This window comes from Peromyscus leucopus, chromosome 11 (assembly GCF_004664715.2).
Source record: "Peromyscus leucopus breed LL Stock chromosome 11, UCI_PerLeu_2.1, whole genome shotgun sequence".
Classification (NCBI taxonomy): Eukaryota; Metazoa; Chordata; class Mammalia; order Rodentia; family Cricetidae; genus Peromyscus; species Peromyscus leucopus.
Window position 1 is genome coordinate 31648351 of NC_051072.1, and position 13222 is coordinate 31661572.

At 43.4% G+C, this 13222-nt stretch overlaps 1 protein-coding gene across 1 annotated transcript in view; it reads right to left on the reverse strand.

The window, feature by feature from the left end:
* Window positions 1-13222, reverse strand: part of Emb (embigin) — a 49283-nt gene that overhangs the window by 21561 nt on the left and 14500 nt on the right. The gene's annotated exons all lie outside the window — the stretch shown is intronic.

Consider the following 13222-nt stretch of genomic DNA (forward strand, 5'->3'; position numbering starts at 1 on the left):
TTTACCCCTGCTTGGTAAGTGAATACCCTTGGCAGTTACTGAGAAACTGGAATCAATGTGCTATCTCTGTCACTCTCCATAATCATAAAAACATTGAGAATTGTCTTGGCTATCCTGGGTCTATTGAATTTCCATATAAACTTCAAGATAATTTTTTTTTTTTCTAGCCAGGTTCACGCCTTTAATCCTAGCACTTGGGAGACAGAGGCAAAAGAAATCTCTGAGTTCAAGGCCATTCTGGTCTACAGAGCAAGTTCTAGGACAGCCAGGGTTACATAGAGAAACCCTATCTTGGAAAACCAAAAGAAAAAAAGGTCTTCTTTTTTTTTCCCAGTGTCTGTGACTAACTGCATTGAAATTCTGACGGTGAGTGCACAGAATCTGCTGACTGCCTTTGCTAGGTCGGCCGTTTTCACAACATTCATCCTACTAAACCATGAACATGGGAAGTCCTTCTATCTTCTGTCAATTTCTTCCCTCAGGGCCTTCAGATTTTCATTGCACAAGTTGTTCACTTCCTTGGTTAGATTGATTCCAAGATATTTTAATTTCCAAGGTTAATATTAGTGACATTGTTTCCCCAACTTTTTTTCTCAGTGTGTTTATCACCACTATATAGAAAAACTACTGATTTTTTTGTTTGTTTTAACTCTGTATCCTGCTACTTTGCTGAATGTGTTTATCCAGTGTAGTTTTCTGGCAGTGTTTATGGTCTTTTGAGAATCATGTCATCTGCAAATAAAGTACTTGGACTTCTTCCATTCCTGATGTACGTATCTCCTTCATCTCTTTCACTTAACATCAAGTACTATGTTGAACAGGAGGACTGGGGAACGTTTCTATGTCCTTGTCTTATTCCCGATTTGGGTAGAAATGCTTTTTCTCTGTTTAGGATCATGTTGGCCCATGTCAGGTATGGGTGACCTCTATTGGAGTGTTGGCCAGTGACAAAGACTGTCGTCATTGCTCTTGGTTATGCTCCAGAGCTTGACAAAAAAATCTTATCGCTGAGGATATCCTATATTTGAGTCATGAAATTAAAAAAAAAAAAACAGCTGGCATTGACCTGGAAGCTTCACCCCTACTGGCTGGCTTTCATAGTGCTGAAAGGTGCTATGCATGCAGCTGACTGGAGGAGGAGAGAAATCAATCTGGTCCAGCTGTGGAAGCTGCAGGCTACAATTACAGCCAGCCCGGCAGGATGTACCAACCGGGACAACAGCGGCATGAGTATGATGGCAGTAACCAGTGGCTGAGTGAGAGACAAGATTTAAGGCCTGCTCCTCAAAATGAAACCTATACCTGGCACCATCATCAGGTCCAAGAATCTGTGGCTACACAAGGTAGAGGCTCTAGGCGAGAACCTACTACTCTCACTCTGCCAATGGGGCACAGTGCTAAACTTGTTCCCTATGGAGTCTCATTACCCTTGTGCTGCTCTGAAAGATAAATATCTCCCCCTCATCTGGTCTCCAGCCAGTAGAGACCTTGCTGGGGTCAACATGTCACTAACAGTGGGCTTTGAGAGTATGTCACTGGGCCCTGGGAACACAAGACTTTATCCCTGGCCCCTTTCTATTAACCTTCCACTTTCCTGACCACAAGGAAGTGAGCAACTTCATTCCAATTCATTCTTCTGCTATGATGTTCTGCCTGACCGTGACCCAGAAACAACGGAGCCAGCCAAACCTCTCAGAGCAGAGGCAAAGTAACTCCTCCTGCAAGGTGTTGCTCTTATGTATTTATCACAGAAAGATATTATCTAATATATTAATAAAAATATGAATACACAAATATACATACATGTGCTTTTGAAGTGGTCCAGAATATAACAACAAAAAAACTTATTATAAACAAAGAGTAATTGAGCAGGGCAGTGGTGGCGCCCGCCTTGAATCCCAGCACTTGGGAGGCAGAGGCAGGCGGATCTCCGTGAGTTCGAGGCCAGCCTGGGCTACAGAGTGAGATCCAGGAAAGGCCCAAAGCTACACAGAGAAACCCTGTCTCAAAAAAAAAATCAAAAAAAAAAAAAAAAAAAAAAAAGCATTTGAGTGCCTGAAATCTTTTAAGTAGGCAGTGAGCCTTCCCAAAACACTCAGAATGACTTGCTTGTCGAGAAAGTCCCCTCCTCGGGGCAAAGGAATACTCAGTGACGGGGAATTCATCATGCCTGAATCTACCTGGCCGCACAACTACCACGTGTCCTATCGTTTCCCCTACAGATGATTTATGCTTACAAAAGTCCTTCTTCCTTTCCAGCAAATGACTTTTCTCTCTCCCTCTTTTTCTGCTACTAAGATGTTAAACACACAAACGTGGAGAAAATGATGTTACACAAAATGTCCAGCACAAGAATTTAAATTGGAACCGTTGATTTGTGCAGACCAGAGAAAGGCTGACTTTATACAAGAACAGAGTGGACCAGGATCCCAGTTGGCTTTCTGTGGCTGGGATAAAACTTTCTGACTAAAAGCAACTTAAGGAAAGAATGGGTTCCTTTGGCTTATAGATTATATCCACCCTCCACGGAAGCCAAGATAGGAACCAGGCATGAACTGAAGCAAAGACCACAGAGGAATGCTGCTTACTGGCTTGCTCCTTCGGGCTTGATCAGCTTGTTTTCCTATAAAACCTAGTACCATCAACCCAGAGCTAACATCACCCATATCAATGACCAAGAAAGAAAATGCCTCCCAGATCCACCCACCGGCCAATCCAAAGCTGGCAACTCCATCACTGAGGTTCCTCCTCTCTCCTCACTCTAGTTTGTATCGAGTTGGCAAAAATCCAACAACACGAATAGCATTATCAGAGGAACGTGAGAAACGTGGGTGCGAGGGGACATAGGACAGTTAACAGGTATGGTGGTATGTACGGATAGATACTCTAATGCTCTATACGTGAAGATGATAATCGCAAGATACAAGAAACTGTGCACTTCATAACGGCTACCAGATTTTTAATTCTCCCAAAACATGACGTATGTTTGAGGTGGGGACGGATTTGCCAGTTACCCTAACTCAATTATCCTGTACTGTGAAAAGGTCTCTTAAGAAGCCATATTCACACTGAAGAACATCTAGACCAGTTGATTCTGGCTGATTAGAACACCATCTGTTCATCTACACAGATGGAGTTTGCAAATCCAAAGGCAAAGTTATGTAGGGCCAGCTTTATTTCCTTCAGTAACTACTCACTAGCCACTGCTGCATTTGACCTAGCAGCCCTGTGACGTCTAGATAAAAATCTTAGATGGACAGTGAATCTTGACCCACTGCTAGTCTCCACCAACCTGAAAATTAAGAATAGAGTAACATGAGAACCTAGCAAAGACGCCCACCCCACTCTGATAATAAGTCTCTAGCTGATGGCTCCATCAGTGTTACAGGAAATATATTGGTTCATGGCTTTCTTTTGTTCTGTGACCTCAGAAGTTTATATATTTTCTTCCACTAGGGAATACTTCATTTCTGGTAACTTGAATCTGTATTCTAGGCCACCATGGTCTCTCATAGCTGTCTCAAAAAAAAAAAAAAAAAAAAAAATGAAGTATTTCCTTTAAAGCAGAGTTGTTATTTTAAATTGACAGTATATGCATACCGAAATATCTCGCTGTATCTGGTAAGCTGTATGCATGATACAAATAATGTCTCTATACATGATACAAATCCTAACTGCTCCCTTAAGTCACTCTTTTCCAGTGACTACGATAATTATAATTAAACCTATCTCTTTCTTTAGCAATCTGTCTTTGGTTGGTTGATTTCCAGGAACTTAAGAAGGTAAAGATCTTCCTTCCTACCCATAAATCTGGCTACATAGATGAGATAAATAGGACTCTTGACCAGAGTCTGTAGCTAGTAAGTCAAGACCTCAGACCAGTGACTAGGGTGTTTTCCTGGTAGAATGTATTCAGAATTAGTGGATAAAATGGAGGGCAGTATACATTTTAACTCTTTTTTCATCAGAATTTTTCTATCAGCAAGCATTTATTTAAACGGCAAGGTTTATTTAGTGGTGTGGGAGAGCTCCGCGGTGGCCAGTTGGTAATGTTGCACTTAGATATCCATTTGCCTGTAGGAGCACTCCAGTGAAAATACCAAAACAAACCTGGATCTTGTTTCTAACTATGCGACTAACTAATCAAACGGAAGGGAGAGAAAACTTTCCCCTTGTGGAGTCTCAGCAAATCAGTAGGAAGAAAATGACACACCCACTGAACTCCAGTCAAGGCGTTCTATATCAGCCAGCCCGGCCAGCTCAGACCCAGACCCACGGTGTAAGAGCACCCACCAACTCCTCCACACCTGGGAGGAAGCTGGAGGGGGACGGGAAAGGTTCTGAAATGGACTCTCTGATTTCCGGTTACTGGAAGTAGAGACAAAAAGCTTATTAAACTGTACCCCAGGAGAGCCGTCAACGAAATCTAGATTGTGAAGACATCCTGCAGGATGCAGGATTGGGTTCTTTCCTGCAGGTAAGTTAAAAATGGGAGAAGCAATAGGTTTCAGAAAGCTGGGGTGATGCATACCTTATATAAAAAAAAAAATAAATTTTTTTTTTTTAAAGCTAAATAGTATGTGAGTTCCAGGACAGCCAGTGCTACACAGAGAAACCCTGTCTGGAACTCACACTCCACAAAAGCTAAATATTGTACTTGGGGGTGTCCTATTTACTGTACTTGGGAAATGAAACGTTATAGAAAAAGAAGGAAGCGTCTACACAGAACAGTGACAGTCTGAAGGAGAGGACCCATTATGTGAACTCATTTCCCAAACCTTCTAGTTCATTCTTAAGGATTGCAGAGCCAAAGATAAGAAACACAGACAGAATTTTAGGTGAGGTACCTGAGGACATTTAACTACACTTAAAACTCCGCAAAGTGCTTTCTTAAGTAGTACCAGGGATGGAGCTTGCAAATGGAGATGGGTAGCCTGGGTGTAGCCCGAGCGTAGCCGGAGGGAAGGGCTTTGTGAGAACACTGGAGAAATAACCGCTATTTAACTGCGAAATTGCTGAACTGAACTCACACCTCTCCCAGGTACTAAAAGGCCTTAAGAACGGTCAAATTATATAGGGGGAAATGGAGTACATAAAATTGAAGGAATTTTCACATTCCTGCATATCTGCTGAGAGCCACCTACATACCCGAATTTTAGTAGGAACTGGTAGTGAGAAGGTATTTAGAGGTCAACTAGATTTAGTTTTGAGATTCTGTTGTCTATACATTTGTCTCACATGTAGCTCTGGGTACTCTCAAAATTGAGTTGTCTTAGTAAAACTTTACCGTCTGTCAATTTCTTCAAAAATGAGCTATTCTGTCTGGGTTTTTTTTCCCTATATTTCTCTCAGTGCTGTGTATTCTGTCATCTTATACTGCACAAAATGTTCTTTCTGACCTTAAAAATAGCCTAGCATCAGCAAGATGGCCCATATAGCTTCAGTACCACATGGTAGAAGGGATGAAAACTCCCACAAATTGTCCTCTGACCCACACAACATGGTATGCACACAAACATACACACTGAATACATGAATTTTTAATTTAATAGCTAAATTATTTAACTTAATGATTTTCCCCCAAAGCTCACATTTTTAGTTTTTATGTATGAGTGCTTTACCTACATGTATGTATGCATACGGTAAGTGTGTGTGGTACCCTCTGAGGTCAGAAGAGGGTGATGGGTCCCCTGGAACTGGAGTTAGAAACAGTTGTAAGCTGCCATCTGGGTGCTGGGAATTGAACCAGGCAGGGCCCTCTAGAAGACCAGCATGTGCTCTTAACTGCTGAGCCATCTCTCAGTCCCCCAAAGTTCAATTGATCATATCTGTTGTCTGCAAAACATCAGATATCGCCAAGGTCTGCCATTCTCCGAAACTCCCTTTTGCTTCCATTTCACTCTCAGTGAACTTTAACACATGCCTGGCGAACCAAGTCCTTTCAATGGCTCCTTAAGTATTCAAGCTCTGGGGGATTTTGCTTTCTGGCCCCTTCACTTCTCAGTTTGGCTGGCAGTCTTGTGCTGAATTCAATGATTAACCTCTAATAGCCTTAAGACATTTTATTTGAAAAACAGAGTTCCACTCAAAAGGTCATTCTTGATCATTGACCCAGGGTTCCACATGCTCTCTAAGCATCTAAAGCTGGATATCCAAAGGAACTTCAAACCCAGTCTTTCCTAGAGTGGTCCAAGAGCTGCTTTCTGACTACAGATACAACGTGAACAGCCTGCATGCCTTCTCCACCATGCAGATCTGGACCCTCAAGCTGTGAGCCAAAGTAAACATTTCTAGTCACTTTTGTCAGGGATTTTGGCATAGCAAAAAAAAAAAAAAAAAAAAAAAAAAAAAAAACACTATCCATTGATTAGATACCTTTCATTTTCAAAGCATGGATCTCTGTAATGGATAGCAATTGTTGTTTTAGTTTAGTTTTTATTTGTTTGTTTGGGGTTATTCAGGGTGGTGTGTGTGAGTGCACGTGTGTGTGTGTGTGTGGTGTGTGTGTGTGTGTGTGTGTAGTGTGTGGGTGTGTGTGGTGTGTGTGTGTGTGTGTGTGTGTAGTGTGTGTGGTGTGTGTGTGTGTGTGTGTGTGTGTGTGTGTGTGTGTGTGTGTGTGTGTGTGTTTTACTGAAGAGCCACCTTGGTCCTTGTACACCCAAGGCTGCTAGGCAAAGTTTCTACCACCAACTATATCCTGAGCCGCCCGCGCCCCCCCCCCAGTTTCCTTGCCTCATGCCCTTCTTTTGTCGTCAAAACGGGCTGATACACCGGAAGTCGACAAAAGGTAGTAATGCTGCGGTGGAGCGTGCTTGGTAAGCACTTTCACTCTCACTGGCTTGGTTGGGAAAGTGGTAAAAGTCCGTGGGAGGGGCTGAAAACTGCACGTGGACCGCATCATGACAGTGTCTATGAGGCAAGCCACCACTCTCTTTCACAGATGAGGTAGACAGGAGACTTTCTCACCCAAGGTGACACATCAGGACAGAGACAACACAACTTCAAATGTAAGTGTGGCTAAGTCTAAATCACCCCCTAACCAACAGTGCCTACAAATGCTCAAAGATCCAGAATTCTTAGGAAAATATCAACTTCTTCTCCACCAAACTGTTCCAATCCAAGAAGCCAAATGAAATAACAGAAGCTAAATGAAGCTTAAAGTATAGCAATATACCAAAGTGAGCAAAATGATAGTTGACGTTGGAATGAACACATTTAAGGCATTCACATTCTCAACTAAAAGTTCTTCCGTGGTGTGAACTATAGCATGGCCTTTCACAGGCCACTCTCTGCACCTGTTACTTCACAGTTTCCTGTGATGTTTTTTGCAGCTTGCCTTCCTTCCTGCCAAGGAATCACAGCATCAAATCTACAAAGAAAATTCTACCCCTCCCCCGAAAAAATCTTTTGGGGTTAACCAGGAAATTGAATGTGAGCTTAAGAAACAACGTTTCAACTTCCCTAATATTGCACAAGGGTAACACATGTCTGCCGACTTGAAGTTTTGCAAAAACATCCATGACATCTACAGCTCTAAGAGTGTAGAAATGTGTTCAGTTTCTGAAATACATTAAAAATTCTGTGATTGCAGAACTTTGGAGGCTGAGGAAGGCAATTCACAATTTTAAGGCCAGCCTAGGCTACATACCAAGAATTTATCTCTGACAAGAAATAAAATAAAAACACAATTCATAATATTATTAATATTAATCCAAGGTAATAATTTATAGCTGCCTAAATATTCTCTTGTATTCATATGGTCCTGGTAGAAACTTTCAGCAACTTGCCATCTTAAGAGGAATGATGGGTACATCTACTCTGACATTTAGTACACAGTATCTTCAAAAATATTACTGGAAATTGCTACATAAATTAGTGTTTTCAAATATGCTTTAAAAGTTCAATAAACTGAGGCATTACCTCCTGGAGGGAGCAAGGCAGCTTATAAGACTTCAGAAGTCAGCCGAACGGTGGTGGCAAATGCCTTTAACCCTTTAACTTGGGAGGCAGAGGCAGATGGATCTCTATGAGTTCAAGGCCAGCCTAATCTACAGAGCAAGTTCCATGACAGCCAGGGATACACAGAGAAACCCTGTCTCAAAAAAAAAAAAACCCCAAAATTAATTAATTATTTTCTTTAAAAAAAAAAAAGGACTTCAGAAGCCACCAAAACTGAGAAAGTCCTAGAAACTCAGAAAGTGAGATTCATACACACACACACACACACACACACACACACACACACACACACACACACACGTTATGAGCGTGGTTAAACAGCTGCTAGGTATGACTTCTGCTGAGCTTTCCTGCAAGTTGGGCAGAGAGTTCCAAGGGTTCCACCTTCTGCAGAGGAGGGAGACTGCAGGGCCAGGCAAGCTTTGTCAACTCACTCTGTCCAGGCAGAAAGTGTCCAGAGGGGAGGGGAGCCACGGCAAGGTTTCTGGGGAAGAGAGTGTGGAAGGCAGACGGTCTGTAACCTAATAGGCTTCCATCCAGGGCTGAGAACAGCACAGCCTGTCTCTGTACCAGGCAAGCCTGGGCCATCCCACTCTTTGTCCTGGAACTGGAAGTCATTCTTACACACATTCCCCTCTCTTTTCATTTACAAAACAGGAATCTCCATGCCACTAACGTGTCTCCAGTTTCTTATCTACTCCAACCTTCTCTACCTTGATGGGACATTTCAAGTTTGCACACTGTCTTAGATTGCTTTCTTTCTCTCTCTGTCTCTCTCTTTTCTTTTGTTTTTAGATTACTTCAGTTATTTCTCTCAGGTTGCTGTCTACTGCTGTAGTAGACACCATGACCAAATGCAACCTGGAGAGGAAAGAGTTTATCTGGCTTTCGTGTCCTGATCACAGTAAGTCAGGGCAGGAACTCAAGGCAGGAACTGAAGCAGAGACCAGAGGAGTGCTGCTTACTGGCTTGCTCCCCATGACAGGCTCAGCTTGCTCAGTCTGCTTCGTTACAGCACCCGAAACACTCCAAGTTGTCCTTGACTTCTGCATGTACTCTGTGGCACTCACATGTGCACATGTATGTATGAACACATGCACATTAATAAATGTAGAAGTTTTTTTAAAAAGTTTGAAGTGAAGGGTAAAATCTATGAAGGCAACAGGTGAAATGTCTACAGGAACTTGACTACAAAAATTACTACGTGGGGAAAAAGGCCTCTGAGTCTGTATGGTGCTTGCTGTGCAAGGAATAAGACCTGAGCTTGAGTTCCCACCACCCAAATAAAAAAAAAAAAAAAAAACAGCGTGCAGTGGGACATGCTGCTAGTCCTCAGGCTGGGGAGAGAGAGACAGGAGGGTCCTGGGGCTTCATGTCTAGCCAGTCAAGCCAATTAGTAAGATCCAGGCTCGGTGAGAAATCCTGTCTCAAAAAGAGGGTAGAAAGGGGCTGGAGAGAGGGCTCAGCGCTTAAGAGCACTTCTTGCTTTTCCAGTAGGCCCGGGTTCAGTTCCCAGCACCCACACAGTGGCTCAACTGTCTGCAGCTCTTGTTCCAGGGGATCCAATGCCCTCTTCTGGTCTCCACCAGCATCAGGAGAGACATACATGCTGAAGAGACATACACGCAGGTAAACACCCATAAATATTAAAAATGAAGGGCTGGAGAGATGGCTCCGCAGTTAGGAGCACTGACTGCTTTTCCAAAGGACCTGGGTTCAATTCCCAGTACCTACATGGCAGTTCACATCTGTCTGTAACTCCAGTTCCAGGGGACCTGACACTCTCACATAGACATACATGCAGGCAAAAACACCAATGCACATAAAATAAAAATAAATAAATTATAAATAAATAAATAAATTATTATAAATAAAAAATATATTAAAAATATAATAAAATAAAAATAAGGTGGAGAAAGTAAGTTCAAGGAAGCCAGTCAACATCGACCTCTGATTTCTATGTGCGCGCGCACACATACACAGAGAGAAAAGAAAAAAAAACTATGTAAAAATATTTTAACTTTCACAAAAAGCACACACAGAAATAATGTTCTGTATTCCTCCCTCCTTTCTATTAAATTCTAAGAACAAATAGCAAAATTAAAAAAAAGACATTAATAGACAAATATACATAGGCATGAACAAAAACTGACAGCACAACAGGAGGACGCGTTGGCTTCTTCATTTTAGCTCCATTCAGTGTTAAAAGCACAAGGCTCCGGATCACTGCCAGTTAAAGAGAGTAAACTGCAAAAGCCCCCCAAAGTCCCCTGATGATTCATAAACACAAGCCCACCTCAGAGAGGTCTGGCTCAATCCAAAATGTTATGCCTAACTCCAAAACACCAATTAAAACAGTGCTTCAACTTTACCGCTCACAAAGAACCAAGTTCAAAGAGTCTGATAGTATCTCGTGTTAGTGAGGACACAGGGACAGCTAGGCCCACACGTGGGTGCGGAAAAGAACAAGCCGTTCGGCGACTCCGGAGGAGAATTTCTCAGTCTCTATCAGAAGGGCACATCATTTCTAACGCAGTAATTCTGCTTCACAGTATTCGTTATGAAAAGCATGCAAAGCTATACCCCAGGAGTTATCTGTATGTAGGGTGTTCACTGTGACATGATTTATAACAGAAAAATGTATGCGAGCAAGCTCCCCAAGAGGAAATATCCTAACCAACTAATCCACTAATACTGTTTGTACAAGTAAAGAAAAAGTCTAACAGCAGATGTGTCCTATGGCTAGATCACCAAGAACTCCTGTTGAGGGGCTGGAGAGATGTCAGCGGTTAAGAGCACTGGCTGTTCTTCCAGAGGCCCTGAGTTCAATTCCAGCAACACATGGTGCTCACCATCTATATGAATCTGCACGCAGACAGCACACTGTATACATAATAAATAAATAAATCTTTAAAAAAAAAAAAAAAAGAACTCCTGTTGAAAGACAAAACACATGTTTCTTCCATCCATCCCTCCCCACCCCCCAGACAGGGTTTCTCTGTGTAGTTTTGGTGCCTTTCCTGGATCTCGCTCTGTAGACCAGGCTGGCCTAGAACTCACAGAGATCCCTGAGTGCTGGGATTAAAGGCGTGCACCACCACCGCCTGGCCCGTGCCTCTTCCATTTCCAACAGTTCCTCTCTTGTGTCTCCACAGAGTATTGGTGCAGTGTGGGTCTGCGGTGGCTAAGCCTACTGCTCCTTGGTGGAGTAAGCTAGGGGTGCTCTGAAGCTCTTTGCATGCCCAGTGCCACATTCTCAGCATTCGATGCACAGCCTGGGCGCAGGATGCAGCCTTCCTACCGTGTTCTTCATTGCTTTCCTGGGAAGACACCTGCAAGGGCTGCTTCCGTGTTCGTTCTCAGCGTGGAGGCACCCAGATGGTACAACTATTAGAAATTTGCACCTCAAACCTCTCTGAGGTGGGTTCACGTCTACCAAATAGTCAGGGGGCTTTGGGGAACTTCTTTTGTATTTTCCTCTCTTTGGCAGTGATCGGAGTCTTGTGATTGTAACGCTGAATGGAGCTAAAATGAAGAAGCCAACTCATCCTCCCTCTGTGCCATCAGCTGATGCTCTTTCCCTTAGGTCAAATCTTCCACTGTGTGTCACCAGGGAGGATCAGCTTTCTGAGACGTCTACTCCTACCTTTAGTGTGGTCACAGCTGTGTCTCTCTCTGTATGACTCTAAAAACTGAAGCATCATGTCCAGAACACAAGGAAACAAGAGAACATGAATTTGCAAGTGTAATGCCCTGGTCATTGACTTTTTTTTTTTCTTTCTTTTTGCAGGGGAGCTTGTGTTTTCTTTCCCGTGCACTTAGGACAGCTACTACATTTCAGACATGCCTACCAGTGTCAGAAGGGAGCTCACAACCTTGAATTTACTATACTGCTGGATAAAATGTTTTTAAAAATGAACTCACTGTTGCAAAATGAAAACAGTAAATGCCTATTAGGCCCACAGAATCTGCACTTCTCTGTTTTCCCGAAGATGTGGCTTTTGACTAAATTCTCAAAGAAAGACAGGATTTGAACACCAGAAGGAGGAGGGAGGAGGTGGGATTGTGACTGGCCCTGCTCACTGGCCCTCTTATGCTTTGCCCTATGCCTGTTAGCTCTGCCATCTAATTTCCTGATGAGAAGCTTTATTAACTGTTCACAATGCTGTGATGTTTAAATCATGTGTCGTCCCATAATGCAGTTATAAAAGAGTTTCAGGGTGCTATAGCTTCGATGTGAGATGTCAGCCCAAAGGTCCACGTGCTGGAGACATGGTCCAGCACTCGGGAGGCAGAAGCAGGTGGATCTCTGAGTTTGAGGCTAGTCTGATCTACAGAGCAAGTTCCAGGACAGCCAGGCTGCACAGAGAAACCCTGTCTCAAAGAACAAAAGAGGTGGGACTTAATCTGTGGTCCTCAGGTCACTAGGGCCCCTACCGTGAAATCAGGTAGCTCTTAACCAAGCAGCCAGCCTGGTCCCACAGAGCTCTCTCTCCCTGCCTTGGGTTTCAAGACACAACAATGCTTCCTCCCACAGGGCTTCAACATCTCCTGTGGGCACCTTTGACTAAACCAACCTCTTCAGGAGTAGCCTGCTTCAGGAATTCCACTGTAGTGACAAGAAGCTAGGCGAAGACACAGAACTACCCTCTTTTACAGGCAAAAGGACAAATTTATTCCCCATGAACATACAGCCTCACATCTTGAACATAAAGGCCTAGGGTGCCACTATCCATCCTACAATGCCGCAAACAGCCCTCCCCATGCAACAAAGAACCATCCAGTCCAAAAACGTCAGTATTTCTGCTACCGAGACCCCAGTTAAAGGCCAAGGCTGCTGCTGCCCTGGGCTTTTGCTACGAAGGAAGAGCTATGTCCTGTTTCCTCTTCCCCTCACTGTGAATGTTAATGCTCACTCACATTTTCTTCTTTGTACATCACCAGTCTTTATGCCATCCATAAAAGACCAGATTCAAAAAATATCATGAACAGCTTCAGGCCATTAAAGTAGACTAGGATCTTCCCTGCAGCAAGCGATCCTGGAGAGACCAGATGCGTCCTCTGCTCCTGACCCTCCAACCCGAGAAGTCCTGCCTGCCTGTGGCTAGGCAACAGGGTTGTTATTTCCTCATCTCCGGTGACATTACCAAACCTGACGGCAGCTAGATTAGCCTATGTGCACCTCCTGGACTTCTGCTTATGCTTCCTCCTTCCCCCCTGGGGACCATGCCAGGTCAGCTGCTCACACCTCAGCTGGTAAACA